General features: G+C 44.0%; 1 protein-coding gene across 12 annotated transcripts in view; it reads right to left on the bottom strand.

The window, feature by feature from the left end:
• Window positions 1–15,240, bottom strand: part of DYNC1I2 (dynein cytoplasmic 1 intermediate chain 2) — a 201,492-nt gene extending 186,252 nt beyond the window's left edge. For 6 of the 12 annotated variants that reach the window (XM_073633908.1, XM_073633904.1, XM_073633905.1 and 3 more), the window contains exons 1-2: window positions 15,061–15,238; window positions 5,375–5,410 (exon numbers count right to left, since the gene is read on the bottom strand). The gene's annotated coding sequence lies outside the window, so the exon portion shown is untranslated. Of the gene's footprint in view, window positions 1–5,374; window positions 5,411–15,052 lie in introns of all 12 variants that reach the window. The other 6 variants (XM_073633903.1, XM_073633900.1, XM_073633901.1 and 3 more) reach the window with 3 other exon arrangements.
• Between the last annotated feature and the right edge of the window lie 5,937 nt (window positions 15,241–21,177).

Consider the following 21,177-nt stretch of genomic DNA (forward strand, 5'->3'; position numbering starts at 1 on the left):
TTACCTGTCCCGGGGTCCAGCCGCCGCCATTCTCAGTGAGGGAATCAGGAAGTGAAGCGTTGCGGCTTCACTTCCCGATTCCCTACTGCGCATGCGCGAGTCGCGCTGTACTTTCTCAATGGTCCTGGCTATCTCCTGGGACCTGTGTCTTTCCCAGGAAACAGCGGGGGAGTGCGGGAGGAGGCGTGACTCCCGCAGGAGTTTATTCCCCCCTGAAAGGTGCCAAAATGTGACACCGGAGGGGGGGAGGAATCCGATGAGCGGAAGTTCCACTTTTGGGTGGAACTACGCTTTAAGGTTCCTGCTGTGGGCTAATGGCACTAGATCAGGTATTTTACACTTCACGTTTGCTTTCAGAATTGTGATTTAAAACTCGAAAACTGACATCTGGCTTGACAGCTAGCTTGATGAAGTAAAACAATTTCATTGCAGAGCATCAAAGACAGTATTACTGGAAAACATTACAGTCTCGCTGTGGATTCTGAGGTATGTGTGTGAAGACAGGTACATTAAGACACTCGCAGACAGGATGCAAGGGGAATCTTCAAAAGGAAGCTTTTTTTTTTTTTTTTTCCAGGTAGACAATAATTACAACTTAGCGGAGCAGATGGTGAGGAACGACGGAAGTGTTCACACTTTGTAGCAGACACTGCATTTAGAGGGAACGGTCAGTCTCTTCATAATGACTCAGTCTCTCGTGGATAGAAATATAGCCAGTCACGTCAGGAACCAAGCTACATACATGTTGTATTTTTATGAATTGTGGAACCGGTGAAGTAAAAAGTAACAATTATGGACATATCAGGAAGACATTTACAAGACAAACGTTTATATTCATATTTCCTTTGCCTTAGCGATATTAAAAAGGCAAGGTTTAAAAAACAATAAAAACAAAAACTTTTTAGAATCACCTGCTCTGTACAGTGGTTTGCACAGACCAGCCCAGATTCTCCTCCTTTTCTCAGGTCACCCACCGGCACTCCTGGCCCCTCGCTCCTGCCAAGTGCCCCCAGAGCAAGCAGCTTGCTATGGGGGCACCCAAGCCACTGCTCTGCGTGTCCATTTAGACACAGGGCCGATATGGGGCTCAGGTGTTAGGGAGGGCTGGGGGGAGGCGCTGCTGCACAAAGAAGGTTTTTAACCTTCATGCATACAATGCATGATGGTAAGAAACCTTGAGCCTTTAAGCCCCATTCACATTTGTGTGACTTGTCATGTGACTTTGGACGTCTGGTTTTCTTTCTTCTTTTTTCGGGTCGCCAGTGGCAGCGTGGTTGACCACAGGTCTACACCGGAGGGAGGTTTTTTTTTTCTTTTTTAATAAAGGACTTGTCAAAAACTTGTGTTGTGTTTTTATTTAGGCCCCTTTCACACTGGGGCGGCATCGACGGTAAAACGGCTCTATTTTTAGCGCCGCTTTACCTGCGGTATTGGGCCGCAAGCGGGGTGGTTTTACCCCCCTGCTAGCTGCCGAGAAAGGGTTAGAACCACCTCAAAGCGCGCTGCAGCCATGCTTTGCCAGCGATATAGCCACACTGCCCCATTGATTTCAATGGGCAGGAGCAGTGGAGGAGTGATATACACACCGCTCCTTCACCGCTCCAAAGATGCTGCTAGCAGGACTTTTTTTACCATCCTGCCAGTGCACCGCTCCAGTGTGAAAGCCCTCGGGGCCATTTGGGTCTCGTAAAACTGACCACACTAAGGAGGAGAGCACATAGTGGTCAGTTCTCTAGCTATGCTGGCATCTCAGCCTGCTCTCCTCCAATGAGCAGACTTGTCCTGACCCCCCCCCCCCCCCACTGGACAGCCATTCACTGGGAAGATCAGTGTGCCTTTCTAATTTAAACTGAATGGGTTGATTTACAAGGTGATCGTTTACAAATCACTTCAATGTACCTCTGCTGCAGATAAGAAAAAGCTTTTTCTATATTCTAGAGTAAGCTTTATCTCAGCCGCAAGGACCTTTAGGTTGGCAAAACTGTTAGTGGAATGGAGAAGTACGTCAGCAGCTGACCTCATTAAAGTGGAGCTTTAAGCACATAGCGGGCTGCCCTATGTGTGTCACAGGAAAAACCATGCAAAAAATACTGCACTCCCACTACAATAGATATGAATGAGGCTTGAAAGTGAAATTGGTGTGTTTACACAAGAACAATGACGGCTGTCTCTGCCCACTCCCTCCTATGTACTTGTATAAAGCTGGCCATACACTATGCAACCCACTTGTACAATCTCTGTACAATTTCCTTTATAGGAGGGCCCACATGAACAATTCATTTACTTTGTATCAAATCAGACTGGTCCTTACTCTACCTAGTTGATGGTAGATCTAAAAAGAGATTGTAAATCAGACTTTAGAGTGTATGGCCACCTTAAAGTGGTTCTAAAGGCTCAAGTTTTTTTTTACCTTCATGCATGAAGGTGAAAAAACCTTCTGTGTGCAGCAGCCCCCCCAAATACTTACCTGAGCTCTGTGCACAAAAGCCTCCAGGGACTTTCCCTCCTCATTGGCTGAGACAGCAGCGGACTCAATGAGGAGAGGGGGGTGGGGCCAAGCTGCGGCTCTGTGTTTGAATGGACGCGCAGAGCAGCGGCTCAGGAACGAGCCTGCTTGGGTGCCCCCCACAGCAAGCAGTATGCTCTGGGGGAACTTGGCAGGAGGGTAGAGCCAGGAGCTCCGGCGGGGGACACAAGAAGAAGAGGAATGGGGCTGCTCTCTGCAAAACCATTGCACAGAGCAGGTAAGTATAACATGTTTGTTATTTTTAAATGAAAAAAGCTTCACTTTAACCACTTCAGCCTGGAAGGATTTGCCCCCTTAATGACAAGAACATTTTTTGAGATATGGCACTGCGCCGTTTTAACTGAAAATTGCGTGGTCGTGCGACACTGTACCCAAACAAAATGTATGTCCTTTTTTTCCCCACAAATAGAGCTTTCTTTTGGTGGTATTTGATCACCTCTGCAGTTTTACTTTTTTGCGACAAACAGAAAAAAAAAAAAAAGGGAGCGACAATTTTGAAACAAACAAAAAAAAGCAATATTGTTACTGTCTGCTATAATATATATATATATATTCTTCAGTTTAGTCCAATATACATTCTTCTACTTTTTTTTTTTTCAAAAAATATATCACATTAAAGGTATATTGATTGGTTTGCGCAAAAGTTATAGCGTCTACACAATAGGGGATAGATTTAGGGACTTTTAATTTTTTTTTTATTGTTTTTACTGGTAATGGCGGCGATCTGTGATTTTTAGCGGGACTGCGACATTGCGGTGGACAAATCTTACCCCAAGTGACACTTTTTGGGGACCAGTGACATTATTACAGTGATCAGTGCTTAAAAAATAAAATAAAATGCACACTAGGGGGTGATCAAGGGGTTAACTGTGTTCCCTGGGTGTGTTCTAACTGTGTGGGGGATGGGCTTACTGGGAAAACACAGAGATGGCTGTTCCTGATCATTAGGAACAGCAGATCTCAGTATTGTCCCCTGTCAGAACGGGAATCAGCCTTGTTTACAGATCTCCGTAATGCCTTTCTGTACTGCGATCGTGGGTGGCGGTGCGCATCCATACTAACACGTGCACGGACCGATGTACAGGCGGAAGGCGGTCGGCAAGTGGTTAAAGGAAGAAGTAGGAGCATAAGTTTTATCAATTTTCTCCTGATTGTCAGGTGCAGCATCTGCAAATTGCAGTTTTGTTCTAAGCAGAAATTGCACTGTGGAAGAGTTTCCAAACTCTAGATGTTGGTCTCACTATTTTACTAAAAGGAGGGAAAGAAAAAAACTATAGGGAGACATTATGCTGTGATGGTGGAGAACATTAATAGGAATCATTTAAAAACTCCACTTTTTTTTTTTTTCCCCCAACAAAACACATTCACCTCTGGGTGATCTATGTACATTGCAGGGATTTTAACAAACTATGTTGCAGTTTCCTACTTTTTGTTATTTTGAAGGAATAGCTGTGTGTTTGTCTGTGTCCATGTGCGAAATGAATCTGTATGGGAGTGGTTTTAGAATTAATTATAAATCAGCTGCTGCACCTACAAGGCTCCAATGAGGCAAGCTGCAGGGTCTGCATTACATTAGACATAATTTCCCTTTGAGCGTATCTCACCAAAAATTACATTTTTGTTGCAGGGATGCCTGAAATCTAACTTGTATCTTAGTGTAGACTTCTGGGAAAGTCAGTAAGCCAATCACACAAGCAGGAAATTGTGTTTTTGGTGGGCGTTCTGTCCACCATCTCTGTACAGAACACCTCCAGGTAGCCATATGGCATTGCCTTTTGCAGAAAATTACAGAGCTGCAGTTTGATAAGGAAAGGTAATTTTAAATATGACTTGACTATGACACAATAGGACTTGTGCCCCAATTGTATACACTATATAATTTTTTTTTCTGTATTTGCTATTTTTTTCCCCAGGAAAGTGGAGTCACCTTTTAAAAGTTAAAACAGATAAATGAATTTGTCAGACAAATTTACCCTCTTACCTGTCAATTAAGGCCTGAGAGGACAGAAATTATCATCTACTGTATCCCAACAATCACCCAACTGTAGAAGGAACAAGATGGAGCCCACAAGCAAACCAAACTGGAGCCTCTCCTCATGCAGTGCCCCCTGGTGGCAGAAATGGATATTTCTCTTGCTTTAGGAGTGCATTGAGAAGTACAGTGTTACTTGAATTGTATTCCAGGATTTGCTTGTCCTCAGCTGAGTGAATTTGCAATAATTTAAGACTTTACATAAAGTCTCAGAAATCTTTCATTTAGGTCTTCATGTTACATAGTTTGAACACCATGTCACAGACATATTATTTATCATTGTAAAAGAAAATGTTCCACTCTCCTGTTTTCACAATTTTTCCTGAAAACAACAAAAAATGGCTTTGAAAAAAAAGATATATATCTTTTTTTTTTTTCCCCCCCAGGACTTCCCATCTCTAAATAGGAGCAACAGAAAGGCTGAAATAACTATACTGGAGATAATGCTAATCCAGGCTTCCTCCAGTGCCGCTCATATCAAAAATCATTTGAGGTCTGTAGAAGAAGAGTGACAGCCAGTATATTATAATATTATGATGCTCCTTTTCTACAGACATTATGTGACCAAATGACTGAGATTGTATCACAAGACCAGCACTTGAATGAGCCTGGAGGAGCACTTTTCGCCATTTCAACTTTTCTATTGCTCTCTCCCTTCTCCATATAAATAGCCCACCCTCTTATCTATCCTTGCCAGGAAAGTGTTGCCAGTAAGAGCCAAACAATGCTAGCAAACTACAGGCACTAAATACACTTTTACAGGAAACACTACAGCAAATATTCTGAGAACATTTAGGTATAACTGATGACGTTACCTTGCAGAACGCAGATGAAGGACCTTGAACCAATATCTGCAAGAAAACAAAAACACTGTCAACTATAAAACTAAATAGGATATAATGCAAACACACAAACAAGACAAATGATCCAATAGCTTCACCTTATTACCCACTGCAGGACCGGTGTACAGTGTGTGATCACAGTGATCCCATTTCCTGGATTTATTTCAGGCACATTGTAGCAGTCTAATTGGGCACCTTAAAGTGGTAGTAAACTCTGTTCTACCACTTGTACCTACAGGCAAGCCTATAGTAAGGCTTACCTGTAGGTACTGTTAATATCTCCTAAACTTGCACAGTTTAGGAGATCTTCAGAGTGCATGCAGCCGGAGACATCACGTGTACTCTGAAGGTTCAGCATACAGTACAAGCGCGGGAGTGACGTCATCATGCCCCCGGAGGACGCAAATCTGAAGGGAAGACTGGGGGAAGATGGAAGCCCTCTCAGCAGTGATAGCATGGCGCTGGAAGGCTTCATTCTAAGGCAAGCCTCTCATAATGTGCTAGTATGCAATCAGGGCAGGATTCCCCCACCCCCCCATCAACCGCAGTTTATTACCGCTTTAAAGTATAACTAAAGGCAAAACTTTACGTTTTGTATAGAGTGGAGAAGGATTAGAACACCTATTAGTTTTTGGGTTTTTTTTGCCGTCTGTGTCACTCATTAGGGAGATTCATCCTCTATTTGCCCATCATCATCGAAAGTCAAAGTAAAGAAAACCCCAAATTTTGGGTTGTCCCCAGAAAAGTAACAGAGGGGAAATCTTCCAATGGGGATGCTTAGTTCTGGTGACCTGGGGGTCCCCAAGGAATTCCTTTAATTTGTAGAGATTCTCTCTCACTTCATATCTGGCTATGGGACAGAAAATGAAGGGAAATCACCCCAACGGGATACAGAATAGCTAAAATGAGAAAAAAAAAAAAAAAACTAACACCACAGAATGGTTTATTAATGAAAAAGTACCATCTATGCAACTGTGCTTTCTTGTGTGATCACTGCCAAATGACAGTGATCATCAACTGGGCATCCATATACCTTCATAGTGACTATTACTGTTACTAACCGCTTGATCACAGCAATTCATCTAACACACATTTACTTGCACCCTTCAATGCATGCTCCTGCACACATACACACTCCTGTGGATGAAAAACACGTACAGCATATCTATCTTAAAGAAGAAGAACTCCGGGCAAAAAATGTTATTTTCCCATACAGTGGGGCTGTTCCGTCACTGCATGGGTTAACTGCTAGTTTTGTCCAGGGGTGGAAGTCAAAGCTATACTGACCCGATCCTTCAGAAAACTATGTTCAGTGGTGGACTGTTCCTGCCATCCTCATGTCCAGAGCCGGTGTTTCGTCAGATATGACGACCCAACAGAATTTGTAACGGAAGTGATGTTCCGTCGCCACCATCTTGCTTCACCCCGCACTCGTCCAAAGTAAGGATACAGTAGGGAGGCGGCAAGCGGACATTTTTTTTTTTACACCCACCGCAGTCTTGCATTTCACATATCATGAAATACAGGATTTAGAGCTCCGTGATGAATTTTAAAAGCAGTGGCAAGCCTGCTAATCTCACAGGGTTTGCTAAACTGACAGAACATCGCTGCTTTCAAAAATCAACATCAAAACAGTCTGATGGACTTCTAAATCCTGTAGTTCACGATATAAGCCGAGTTTACTGTTAAAAGTAAGTGTGAAACGCAAGACTGCGGTGGGTGTAACAAGATGTCCGCTTGCCGCCTTCTCACTGTATCCTTACTGTGGACGAGTGCGGGGTGTAGCAAGATGGCAGCGACGGAACGTCACTTCTGTTACAAATTCTGACGGGTCGCCATATCCAACAAAACACTGGTCAATAGACGTGATGACTTCAGGAACAGTCTATTCACAAGACCACTAGCATACAGACATTCAGGCAATATGTTAACTTGACAGCATTCTTGGTTGCAATAGGTTTGAATGGTAAAACATCGTCTTTTTTTATAGTCATAAGGTTTAGTTATGCAGATGACTATTAAAAAAAAAAAAAAAAAAATGTTCACTTTAGAAACAAAAAATGACGGATCTATAAAAACAAAACAAAAAAAAAAAAAAAGACATATATTACCCGATGTCCCCAACAGAAAAACCAAAGCATAACTGAGTTTCCATTGGAATAGGTAACTAATGACTCTTGAATATTTTATTTTCAGTGCAGACAGAATACATGAGTCACCATAACCACACCCAGGTCAAGCTGTCTAATACAAGGAACATTGTCCTGTGTACCAGTGTTCCTTCATAAGCTTTATGCCCTGTACACACGATAGGATTTTCCAATGGAAAATGTGTGATAGGACCTTGCTGTCAGAAATTCCGACCGTGTGTAGGCTCCATCACACATTTTCCATAGGAATTTTCGACACACAAAGTTTGAGAGCTTTCTATAAAATTTTCCGACAACAAAATCCGTTGTCGGAAATTCCGATCATGTGTACACAAATCTGACGCACAAAGTGCCACGCATGCTCAGAATAAATTAAGAGACGAAAGCTATTGGCTACTGCCCCGTTTATAGTCCCAACATACGTGTTTTACGTCACCGCGTTCAGAACGATCAGACTTTCCGACAATTTTGTGTAACCGTGTGTATGCAAGACAAGTTTGAGCCAACATCCGTCAGAAAAAATCCATGGATTTTGTTGTCGGAATGTCCGATCAATGTCCGACCGTGTGTATAGGGCATTATAGTTTGGACCATCTCAGATTGTGGAACAAATAAGTGCATAATATGTTAGAAATTACAAAATAAATTCAATATATCTGGGGTTACACACAGTGAAGAATTCACCACTAGCTGTCCAAGCCAGTTCAGACACTTCTCACATACATGTAAAAATCTGCATTTTTTGCAAGAAAATTACTAAGAACCCCCAAACATTATATGTTTTCTAAAAACAAAGGCACTGGAGGAAAGAAACAAAGAAAAAAAAAGGGGTGGTTACAGGGGGTCCCCTAGGAGAGAGACAACAGGAAGTGAGAGGAAATCTACCCCTAGGGAGGAAAATTCAATCCTGAAAGAGTTAATATGGGAAGATACCTCCACTGATGCTATATCACCAAGGCTTGTTTCCACAACAACCCACATTTTTCAAAATGAAATTATCATTGGGACAGAAAGTGAGGTGAAATCTTCTGAACAGGGGCTCAGGCAGCAAAACAAACATTACAGGGGTGTTAACCTTCCCTATGCTATCCAAAAAGCTTAAAAATATTTTTTTTTGGTTGGAGCTACACTTAAAAATGTTTTACCTGTTGCGACTTACAAACAGATTCAACTTTACATTGAACAAACCTACAGACCCAGGGCCTGTATTTCAATTTTCTATGTCACATGATGTTTGTGTAGTGGTTTATCAAATTGCAAATTTTCAGGAAAAAATACATTTTAGCCCCGGTTAAAAGATTTTACAGGTCACCAGTTTAGAGTCAGGTGCTAGAATTATTGCTCTCACTCTGATGTTCACAGCAATGCCTCCCAAGTGTGGTGCGATCACCGTTTACATATTGCACTGTACTGTAATTGTGCTGTCCCCCCTATACATTGTAAAGCGCTGCATAAACTGTTGGTGCTATATAAATCGTGTATAATAATAATATATTATTATTAATAATATTATGCATGCGGGACCTACATATACATAGGGCGGTGGGGCGATTTAATTTTTTTTCCTTCATTGTATTATTTACATAGCTGGTCATGTCATAGTGCTTAGGTCTAGGGCAGTGATGCCAAACCTTGATACCCCAGATGTTTTGGAACTATATTTCCCATGGTGCTTAACTACACTGCAGAGTGCATGATCATCATGGGAAATGTAGTCCCAAAACATCTGGAGTGCCAAGGTTTGTCAAATCACTGGTCTAGGGATTAGCTGCAAGACCAATCTAGACCACTGTCACCACATACTGTCAGTCACCCTTCACCATCCCCAAACACACATAACTTAAAAAAAAAAAAAAAAAAAAAAAAAACACAGCAAATAAGTCCCAACTTCTGCATTTCTGAGCCACGCGGGTTATTGTGCCTCATGGCCACTTTTCTATTAGTCTGGATGCTCAAAATTCCGCAGGCATACACTGCAGTGATGGGATGAAGCGCCTTCTCATTGAATCTTGAGTGGTGATAACAGAGGACCATCCCTGTGCAATGTGCATCAGTACAGATGCCTGTATTCTCCAATGGGAGATTGGGTGACATTGCAGGAGAGCAACTGGAAGACAGGAGCAGAGCATTGTCACCCCACAGAAGAAGTGCCAATAACAGCCTTAGTGGCAGGATCACCGGGGATTATTCTAATGAAAGCTGAAGACTTAAAAAAATGAAAATAATATGTTAAAACTTCTGAGGTTTAATGGATTGATTTTACATATACCGTATATACTCGAGTATAAGTCATTCCGAGTATAAGTCCTAATAAGGCCCTAATTTACCACAAAAAAAAAAAAAATGGGAAAAACTTATTGACCCAAGTATAAGACGAGGGTGAGAAATGCACAGCTACTGTAAGTGGAAAAGAGGGTCAACAATGCCCATTTGCTGCCTCACTGCGCCCATTTGCAGCCATAGGTCCTCCGAACTTCAAACTCGGTAGTTAAGGGTTCCTAGATGCCCCCTAGCTGCAGCCAAAATTTGAGGTCTCTGAACCCAAAGGGTCCCAAAATGACATTGCTGCAGATGGACACAATTGACCGAATTTGGGGCCCCGTATCTTGGGGCCACTTAGTGCTAAGAACCCCAAATTTGGTGTGCGAACCCAGTGGAACTAGCACCATAAAATATCCAAAGCTGGGGTTTCTAGCACCAAGTAGCCCCGAGATACAGGGCCCCAAATTCGGTTCAGAAAATGTCAATCACTTTTCTGCAGCAGAGAATGACATTTTCTGAACTGAATTTGGGGCCCCATATCTCAGGGATATGGAACTCCATATCTAGGAATATGGAACTCTAGGAACTCCATCTTTGTATATGTTGTGGTACCAGTTCCACTGGGTTTGCACACCAAATTTGGGGTTCCTAGCACCAAGTGGCCCTGAGATACGGGGCCCCGTATCTTGGGGCCACTTAGTGCTAAGAACCCCAAATTTGGTGTGCGAACCCAGTGGAACTAGCACCATAAAATATCCAAAGCTGGGGTTTCTAGCACCAAGTAGCCCCGAGATACAGGGCCCCAAATTCGGTTCAGAAAATGTCAATCACTTTTCTGCAGCAGAGAATGACATTTTCTGAACTGAATTTGGGGCCCCATATCTCAGGGATATGGAACTCCATATCTAGGAATATGGAACTCTAGGAACTCCATCTTTGTATATGTTGTGGTACCAGTTCCACTGGGTTTGCACACCAAATTTGGGGTTCCTAGCACCAAGTGGCCCTGAGATACGGGGCCCCAAAGTCGGTTCAGAAAATGAAATTTTTTGCTGCAGAAAAGTGCTTGACTCGAGTATAAGTCGAGGGGGGCACTTTCAGCACAAAAAAATGTGCTGAAAAACTCGACTTATACTCGAGTATATACGGTACATTAAGGCACGGTTCACATATGAGCCACATGCGGCTCACAGCAGGAGTCCAATGCGTGCTGGTTCACTGTTTTGGTCCAATTTCAGCCCGAATTTTGGGCTAAAATCAAACCTGAAACGGACCAAAAGACACACAACGTTATTGTACAAAACGCACCGGACCTGCTGCGGACATATGTAAAACCGGCTGTTGCGAACTGGATGCAGAGATCCCACACCCAATTTGCAATGATGTGAACCCAGCCTAAATGACAGCATGTTTCTGAAATTAAAAAAAAAAGCTGCATTAAAGTAGAAGTCCACCCCAACACTAAAATCTGTAAATCTACTGGCATCCAAGATCTAGGACTAACCTATCCAGCTCTGTAAAGACGAAATTGCGATACATACCTTTTCTGAAGCCGTTCTGCTCCGATCCCATGTTGTCAGCGGCGGCTTCTCTGTGGAGGCGTGTGCAGAGGAGGCAGGCGACAACGGAAGCCCCATAGTAAGTCTATGGGTGACATCACTCCCCATTCATTTCCTATCCATTGTCAGCTGACTCCTCTGCAGAGCTTCCGCCGCTGGAGAACAGACCGGAGTGGCTTCAAAAAAGGTATGTATAGCATGACTGACTTTGCGGCACCGCACGGATTACCAAAAGTAGAATCCTGCACTACTATTGGTGACGATTTCAATAGACATCTGTGCATGAACCCGCACAGATGTCTTTCAAATTGCCCCGAACTCACACTGAAACACGGATTTGAAATCAGCTGAACTCGCACTATTTCAAACCTGCATTTGGTGTGACTGAGGGCAAAAAGTTGACTGAACCAGGTGCAAAATTATCTGCTGAACTCGAACTGAATCCTATCAGACGCAGTTACTGCTCAGCCCTGCCATTGCATTCATGCACTTGCTGTGCGATTCCAGTTGTGATCTTACACCTGTGCCATTTGCATAGATGGGGAGAATGATAGGTTTTCTCTCATTCGTGTCCAACATCCAAAATTGAACCATCTATAGCCACTGCTTCAGATTTCTCCTTCCATTAACACACATCCATTATATCCACACATCACAGCCATTTCTTACATCAACTCCTCTTCTGTCTGGGGTCCCAAGTACACTTGATGTTTAGCCCTGATACATGAGATCCCAGTGATCAGGTGTAGATGAAAGCTACAAGCGCACCAACCAACCCCACTGCTAGCAACCTGTAAAACTCAATGGGAGGCTGAAAGCTGATGGCCTGGATTGTGCACCAAGTGGGACCAACATTTAGGGTCTGTTCACACATAAATGTGCATTAAAATGCATAAAAGTGCTTGAGAAATGGATGTGCATTGCCTTCCTTTGACCTTAATATTACCGTGCGTTGACATGCATTTTTGTATGTGTTAAATTGCTATGCTTTTTGCAGGTTGTTTCCTCTGACATCACATCCTTTACCTGTTTGTGGGTTGAGGCTGGGTTCACACTGGTGCGATGCGGGAAACCCTGCGAATCCTGTGCGGGTTTCCACATCACATCTGAATCACCAACGGTTCATACTGACCTCTTTGAACCGCTGCGGGTGTCAATGTAAAGATAATGACACCCCCAGATCGGTTTGCAGATCGCAGTGTGAACTGTGAAATGGTGCAGGAATCTGACTGCATAGGTGTGAACACTAATGCATGCAGATTCCAGGGCGGACCAAAAAAAAAAAAAAATGCGATTTTAGCCATACAATTTGTATGGCTGAATTTGCATTGCACAGACATCGCATGTGATCTGCACAGCAATGCAGTGAGAATCACATGCAATGTCTACGATCGCACCAGTGTGAACCCAGCCTCAGAGAAGGAGCGAAGGAGAAAAACAGAGACAAACATCTTTGTTGAGGAGAGGCATTGGCAAACAGGATGTCTAACATCAAAGCCCTAATCGCTGTGACCTTCCTCTTCTCGGGTCACCCGCCAGCGATCCTGCTCATCCCCAAACTACCCCCAAATGCCCCCATCACCCGTGCATGCTCGCTGCCAGGCCCCTTTCTGAGCTGCCCCCATTGCTGGATCTGAGCCAATGAGGAGGGAGAGAGCTGGGAGAGTAATTGCTTTGGGGCACATTGCTGGATCGCCATTGAGCGTAGGTGAGTATTGAGGGAAGCTGCATGCAAAAGGATTTTTACCCTCATACAAAAATTCAGTAAGGTAAAAGCCCTGAAGGTCCTGCATACTGTGCCGTAAACGGCGGCTCCCACGTGAATGCGCGGGAGTGACGTTATCATGCCCCTGGCCACTTATGTAGCCGGAGGCCATGAACCCAGAAGGAAGACTGGGTGAATATGAAAGCCCTCTCAGCAGGGACAGCGTGACACTGGAGGGCTTCGTTTTAAGGTGATTGTAAAGTCTAGTTTTAAAAAAAATTAAAATAACAAACACAGCGCAGCCCCGATCCACCTCTTCTCATGTCCCTCTTCGCTGCTCCTGGCCCCTCCCTCCTGTTGAGTGCCCCCACAGCAAGCAGCAGCTCCGTGTGTCCATTCAGACATGGAGCTGCAGTTCTGCCCCGCCCCCTCTCTCCTGATTGGATAACTGACTTTAACAGCAGTGGGAACCAATAGCACCGCTGCTGTGTCTCAATCAGGAGAGAGAGTTCTGGATGGCCAAGACACTCGTGGACATCGCTGAATAGAAATGGGGCTCAGGTAAGTATTAGGGGGGCTGAGGAGGGCTGCTGCACACAGAAGGCTTTTTATCTTAATGCATAGAATACAATAAAGCACTCCGCATGGGGGAAAAAAAAAAAAAAAAAACAAATAAAAAAAGTTAGCAGCTACAAATACTTTAGCTGCTGACTTTTAATATATGAACACTTACCTGTCCAGGGAGCCCGCAATGTTGGCACCACAGCCTATTTTTAGATTGGCTCTCGGGTGCTGTCCCCACCGCCATTCATCCTAAAGGTAAACCGGCAGTGAAGCCTTTCGGCTGGTTCCCTACTGTGCACGCGCGAAGAGCAAATTAGAAAGCGCTGCAATTTCTAAATTTTCCCAAGCGGCAGGGGAAGGAGGAGGGGGCCAGACTTCCAAAGGACGGCACTGTCTCCCTGAAGTGGGGAAGGGTACCTGTCAAAAACAAGTCCCCCCCCCCCCCCCCACACACACACACACAAAAAAGGTGCCAAATGTGGCACCGGAGGGGAAGCAGATCAGCTGAAGTTTCGATGGAATCCGTTTTAAGATAAAAATACCTTCCGCCTTTACAACCTCTTTAAGGTAAGTCAGGGATCACCTAAAGGTGCCCAGAGTAGGAGACGGACAGATTGTGGTAGGGATCTCCAGAGGACGGGAGAGGCTCGGGAGAAGTCCTGGTGATGAGTAGGGGACAAGACAACTTGACAGCAGGAGGTGTGGAGAGGAGCGGAGAGGACGGGTTGGGTGATATTTGGAGAAAAGCTTGGTGATGTTGTTCAGGGCAGAGTTCTGAATGGCTTTGTATATTGTTAATATTTTAAGGTACCGCTCCGCGCCTCACCCTGACCCGTCAGCTTTCAGCCTCTCATGGATTTTTATAGGTTGCCGGCAATGGGGCTCAGTGGTGTTCTTGTACCCTCCACCAGAACCACGCCGGGATCTCCTGCTCCGGAGCTGAACATCCGCCGTACAGGAGGCCGGACATTGGAAGAGACTCGTCCCCTTTCCTCAGGATGGCCGCGTCTGATCGGTCCTAGAGACCACAACTCAGGGACAAGGTGTCCCCATACATTATACAACCTGATCGTACAATCTCTTACATTTACCAAAACTAGGAGGAGGAGGACACCCCTATCTATCCAATCAGACAGGCCCTGCACTACAGAGGTGATGGTAAGGAGATTGTACAATCAGATTGTATGATTAGTATTAGAGCAGCATTGAGTCACGTGATCCCAGAGGAAGGACATGGAGTAATCCTCTGATAGATCCAAGTGATGACAGGTCCTCTCCTCTGCAGTCAGGCCTCAGTCACACCCGGCCGGCTCCCTCCCATCCTCCACCCATCAGGGACCAGAACAATGACAGCCGGTAGGCCCCACTTCTAACAAGCCACCGCCCCACCCCCCACAGAACCATCACCCACCAGCTCACCAGGCTCACTACTCCCCACCGGCTCCAATCACGTCACCGCCGTACACACTTCCCGAGAACCCCGCCCGCCACCGGCCACATACACTCCGGGATGGATGATGTACGGAGAGCCGGAGGGACCACACAGCCAAAACAGCGCAAGGAAAATTACGTCACCCAAAAGCAGTGACAGGACCGGGCTCTGACTACAAGAGCTCCAGCGATACACTTCCTGTATGTCTCCAGGATGGCTGCCATTTTATTGTATCCCAAGACATAAGTCGTAATGAGTGAAAGTCTCCGGCATGGCAGCCATCACCTCAGCGAAAGACTGGGATTTCTAATGTTTTTTATAAAAACATTGCTTTGTGTAAGTGTTTCAAATTAATGTGTTTGTATATTATATGTTATATAAATTAATATGTGTTTATACATTTTATATATTATAAATTAATATGTTTATATGTTATAGCAATAAATATATTTTGAATGTGATATTAGAAATAATTCTCTTATTTCTGGTATTTGTGATGGGATGAGGCATGTGAATAGCTTTTTCTGTAATGTGCTAAATGTATATATTGTGTGTATTGTATTTGTATTAAATGAATACATTGATTTATAATTATTATTCTGTTTTTTTCAGCATTGAAAAAAAAAACAGGTAAGTACCTGTAAACAAAAAAATAAATAAATGTTATTTTTTTTTTTATTTGCTTTTTTTTAATTCCAGAATATATATAGCTTATATATGAATGTTTTTTTTTACAAATAAATATGTGAAAAGTGTGGTGTGCCTTTCACTACAATTACAGGTGCAAGTCTTTTTGGGGATGTCTCTACCAGCTTTGCACATGTAGAGAGTGACTTTTCTGCCCATTCTTCTTTGCAAAATAACTCAAGCTCTGTCAGATTGGATGGAGAGCATCTCTCAACAGCAATTCTAAAGACTTGCCACAGATTCCCAATTGTATTTAGGTCGGGACTTTGACTGGGTCATTCTAACACATGAATATGCTTTGCGCTAAACCATTCCATTGTAGCTCTGGCTGTATGTTTAGGGTCGTTGTCCTGCTGGAAGGTGAACCTCTGCCTCAGTCTCAAGTCTTTTGCAGACTCTTACGCTCTGTACACACGGTCGGACATTGATCGGACATTCCGACAACAAAATCCATGGATTTTTTCCGACGGATGTTGGCTCAAACTTGTTTTGCATACACACGGTCACACAAAGTTGTCAGAAAATCCGATCGTTCTGAAAGCGGTGATGTAAAACACGAACGTCGGGACTATAAACTGGGCAGTAGCCAATAGCTTTCGTCTCTTAATTTATTCTGAGCATGCATGGCACTTTGTGCGTTGGATTTGTGTACACACGATCGGAATTTCCGACAACGGATTTTGATGTCGGAAAATTTTATAGCAAGCTCTCAAACTTTGTGTGTCGGAAATTCCGATGGAAAATGTGTGATGGAGCCCACACACGATCGGAATTTCCGACAACAAGGTCCTATCACACATTTTCCGTCGGAAAATCTGACCGTGTGTACAGGGCATAACAGGTTTTCTTCTAAAGCCACGTACACACAAGCGGAATGTCCGACAGAAAAAGTCAGAAGGAGTCTTTTCATCGTCTATTCCGATCGTGTGTATGCCTCATCGGACTTTTTTTTTTAAAAAATTCTGATGGACCTAGAAATGGAACATGTTCTAAATATTTCCGACGGAACCAGTTTCTATCAGGAAAACCGCTCGTCTGTATGCGTTTCCGACAGGCCAAAAACAACGCATGCTCTGAAGCAAGTACGAGACGGAAGCTATTGGCTACTGGCTATTGAACTTCCTTTTTCTAGTCCTGTCGTATGTATTGTACGTCACCGCGTTCTGGACAGTCGGACTTTGGTGTGACCGTGTGTATGCAAGACCGCTTGAGCGGAATTCCATCGGAGAAACCTTCAGAGTTTATTCCAATGGCAAAACCGGTCGTGCGTACACGGCATAAGATTGCCTTGTATTTGGCTCCATCCATCTTACCCCAGCTTCCCTGTCCCTGCTGAAGAAAAGCATCCCCACAACATGATGCTGCCACCACCATGTTTCATGGTGGGAATGGTGTGTTCAGGGTAATGTGCAGTGTTAGTTTTCCGCCACACATAGCGTTTTGCTTTAGGGACAAAAAGTTGAATTGTTGTCTCATCTGACCAGAGCACCTTCTTCCACATGTTTGCTGTGTCCCCCACATGGCTTCTCGCAAACTGCAAACGGGACTTCTTATGGCTTTCTTTCAACAATGGCTTTCTTCTTGCCACTCGTCCATAAGGTCAGATTTGTGGAGTACACGACTATTAGTTGTCCTGTGGACAGATTGTCCCCAGGGCCATCTTTAATATTGATTGGACCCTGGGCAAAAATTTTCTTGGGCCCCCCTCCATGCAGCTCCCCACCTGCTCTGAGACATACAATAAATAGCAGCTAGACTAAAAATCAGTTTACTGAATCAGATCAGGCAGCGATTGGTTACAGTGTATCATTACCGCTCACTGACTGGTTGCTAGAGGTTACAGCACATATTACAGCTCACTGATTAGTTGCTAGAGGTTACAGCACATGATTTCTGCTTACTGGTTGGTTGCTAGAGGTTAAAGCACATCATCTCCTCACTGCCTGCACACCATGGACTGGGGAGGTGAGGGGACTCATTAATAGACAGAAAACTCCTAGGGATCCTAGAACTCCTAGGATCTGTGGCAGTGCTGGGGGGAGGGGAGGGTGTGATCAATGGCAATGTTGATTTTTTTTTTTTACCAACTTCCAATATAGAGAGGAGTTTCAACACTGGCCACCAATGTAATAGGAGTTTACACTGGCCACCAATGTAATAAAAGCATTCACAGTAACCACCAATGTAAGGAGGGATTTACACTGACCACCAGTGAAGGGGGATATTCACACTGACCACTAGTGTGAATGTAAGGATTCTACACCAAGCACAAATGTAGTGAGAAGATTTACACTGACCAACAATGTAACTCAGACATTTAGCCTGCGTACACATTTGTGTGTGTTGGGAAAGCATGCAAAATCACTTTCCTGACACCACAGAAACATGCTGCCCTTTAGCAGATACACAGCAGTGACATTAATTGTTTTTGTGTGATTTTGAAAAGGGGTTTGGGACTTTCTTCTGCATTTGTAGCGCATAGAGCAGCCTATTGAAATGAATGGGCTGCCTTACACGTGAACTACATCTTTATCAACTCTGTCAGTACACATTTGCATCCTTAAACCCATTCTAACCTCTGCACCCCAAACTATCCCCATCCTCTCCACTCCATTCCTATCCCCCTCCTCTTTAACTCTACCTGCCTCCTCTGCTCATTTTTGCACCCACCTTTCTTACCTCCATACATCCCCTTTTTGCTCATCTGTGCACCCCAAACTGTAATTCCTTCTCTGCCTACCTCTGCACACCCCACATGACCTTCCATCTCACTAATTTGCTTAACTTTGCAGAACAGGCTGATGGTAGGCTTAATGACCGCAGTTGTAGGCAGGACTTTCAAGCATGCCCTTTTATCTCCCCAGTGGGCAGAATATAGTATAGGTGATGGTGGATATGACCTCAGGGGGGCATGATATACATATGAATACTGCCTCTATTTACATATGAATGCTGCTGGTCCACCACTATTTACATATGAATGCCAGTATTTATATGTAAACACAGGGTCTGTAGGTGAGTCATCTGTACACAACAATAGGGCAGAGCTGGGCAGCAATAGTAACAGAACTTCACACTGAGATCAGGACACAGCACAGGACTAAAACCTCAAGGAACAAGGGAATTTAAACTGGGATAGTTGGCAAGCATGAGGCAGCTGCTTTGGGCCCCACAACAATGACAGGGCCCAGGGCAGCTGCCCCTTTTGCCCTGCCTTAAAGACGGCCCTGATTGTCCCACCTGAGCTGTGGATCTCTGCAGGTCCTCCAGAGTTACCATGGGCCTCTTAGCTGGTTCTCTGATTAATGTTCTCCTTGCCCGGCCTGTCAGTTTAGGTGGACAGCCATGTCTTGGTAGGTTTGCATTTGTGCCATACTCTTTCCATTTTCAGATGATGGATTGAACAGTGCTCCGTGAGATGTTTGTACAAAATCACATACAAAATTGAAGCCAAAACTCTTTCGTTTTTATAGGTGAAGTAAGGTGTTTTTTTTTTGCCATCTGTGTCCCATTGAGATTTCCCCTCACTTCCTGTCCCATAACCAAACAGAAACTGGCAGGAAATCCCTCCAAAGTAAGTGGATCCCAGGGTGTACTAGTATCCCCATTGGAGGATATCCCCTCAATTCCTGCTCTGGTGACAACCCAAAATTTGGGATTTTCTTTCACTCAATAACAGTAAACAGGACAAATAGAAATAGTGAATCTCCCTAATGGGGACTCAGTAGGGTTGCCACCTCATCCCTTTAAACCCAAACACATATTAATTACACAGGTTCTGTGGCTAATTAAGGTGGTAACTAAACACGTGGTGCCTTATCTGCATTAAATTAGCCTCAGAACCTGTGTAATTCAAAGGTTCGGGTTTAAAGAGATGAGGTGGCGACCCTAGGACACAGACAACAATAAAAACCTTACAGGTTTCTACTCTTGCTCCACTCTATCCAAAACTAAAAATAAAAACTTTTTAACTTTAATACCCCCTGGGGCACCTGACTGGTTATGTTATGGAAAAGGTGAACTGAGGCATTAAAGTCCTCTCCAGTAAGGATGAGCTCCGACCTGTTCGCACACTTCACATGCAGAGCCCGCCAGGAAGTCGGCACTGCGCTGCGCTAATCACAGGCAGTGAGACATTTCCCGATCCCTCCAGCCGCACATCGGGACAATGTCTCACTGCCTGTGATTAGAGTTGTGCAGTGCCGACTTCCCGGTGGGCTCTGCACGTGGAGTGTGCGAACATGCCCGAGCCCATCCATACTCTCCAGTGTAGAACCCCCCGCCCCAACTGGCTTTCTAAATCCCCTCCTTTACTTACCTGAGCAATCCGGTGCCCTCCGCCGCTTGCCGGAGCCATCGGCAGAGGCGATCGGATCCTTCCTGTGGCTGTGCATGGAGATGAGTGAGGGGAAGATGGCCCCCACCCGTCTCCATGACACTGCAGGGCGGAAGCGATGTCAAAACGTCACCCATAGCTCTTAAAGGGCCATTTTTTTTTTGCGTTTTAGTGTAAATATGAAACTTACGCTCTTTTTGACCCCAGATCTCATATTTAAGAGGTCCTGTCATGCTTTTTTTCTATTACAAGGGATGTTTACATTCCTTGTAATAGAAATAAAAGTGACACAATTTTTTTTTTTAAAGCAGTATAAAAAAAAAATTTAAACGCACCCCGTCCCGCCGAGCAGAAGCGAACGCATACGTGAGTAGCGGCCGCATATGAAAACAGTGTTCAAACCACACATGTGAGGTATCGCCGCGATCGGTAGAGCGAGAGCAATAATTCTAGCCCTAGACCTCCTCTGTAACGCAAAGCATGCAACCTGTAGAATTTTTTAAATGTCGCCTATGGAGATTTTTAAGGGTAAAAGTTTGTCGCCATTCCATGAGCAAGCGCAATTTTGAAGCGTGACATGTTGGGTATCAATTTACTTGGTGTAACATTATCTTTCACAATATAAAAAAAAAAATCGGGTTAACTTTACTGTTGTCTTATTTTTTTAATTCAAAAAAGTGTATTTTTAAAAAAAAAAGCGCGCTTGTAAGACCTCTGCGCAAATACGGTGTGGTAGAAAGTATTGCAACGACTGCCATTTTATTCTCTAGGGTGTTAGGAAAAAAAATGTATAATGTTTGGGGGTTCTAAGTAATTTTCTAGCAAAAAAAAAAAAAGTTTTTAACTTGTAAACAACACATCTAAAAAAGAGGCAGCGTCTTAAAGAAGGTGATGGTGTCATCAGAGGGGGAGAGCATTAATTACACAGGTTCTGAGGCAAATTTAATGCAGATAAGGCATTAAGTGAGTTTAATTACCACCTTAATCAATCTGAACCTGTGTAATTAATATGTGTTTTAAAGGGATGAGGTGGCAACCCTACTGGACTGAGGACAAAGGTGCATACATCTGCCTTCACCAG

Source organism: Aquarana catesbeiana, linkage group LG06 (genome assembly GCF_042186555.1).
Source record: "Aquarana catesbeiana isolate 2022-GZ linkage group LG06, ASM4218655v1, whole genome shotgun sequence".
Classification (NCBI taxonomy): domain Eukaryota; kingdom Metazoa; phylum Chordata; class Amphibia; order Anura; family Ranidae; genus Aquarana; species Aquarana catesbeiana.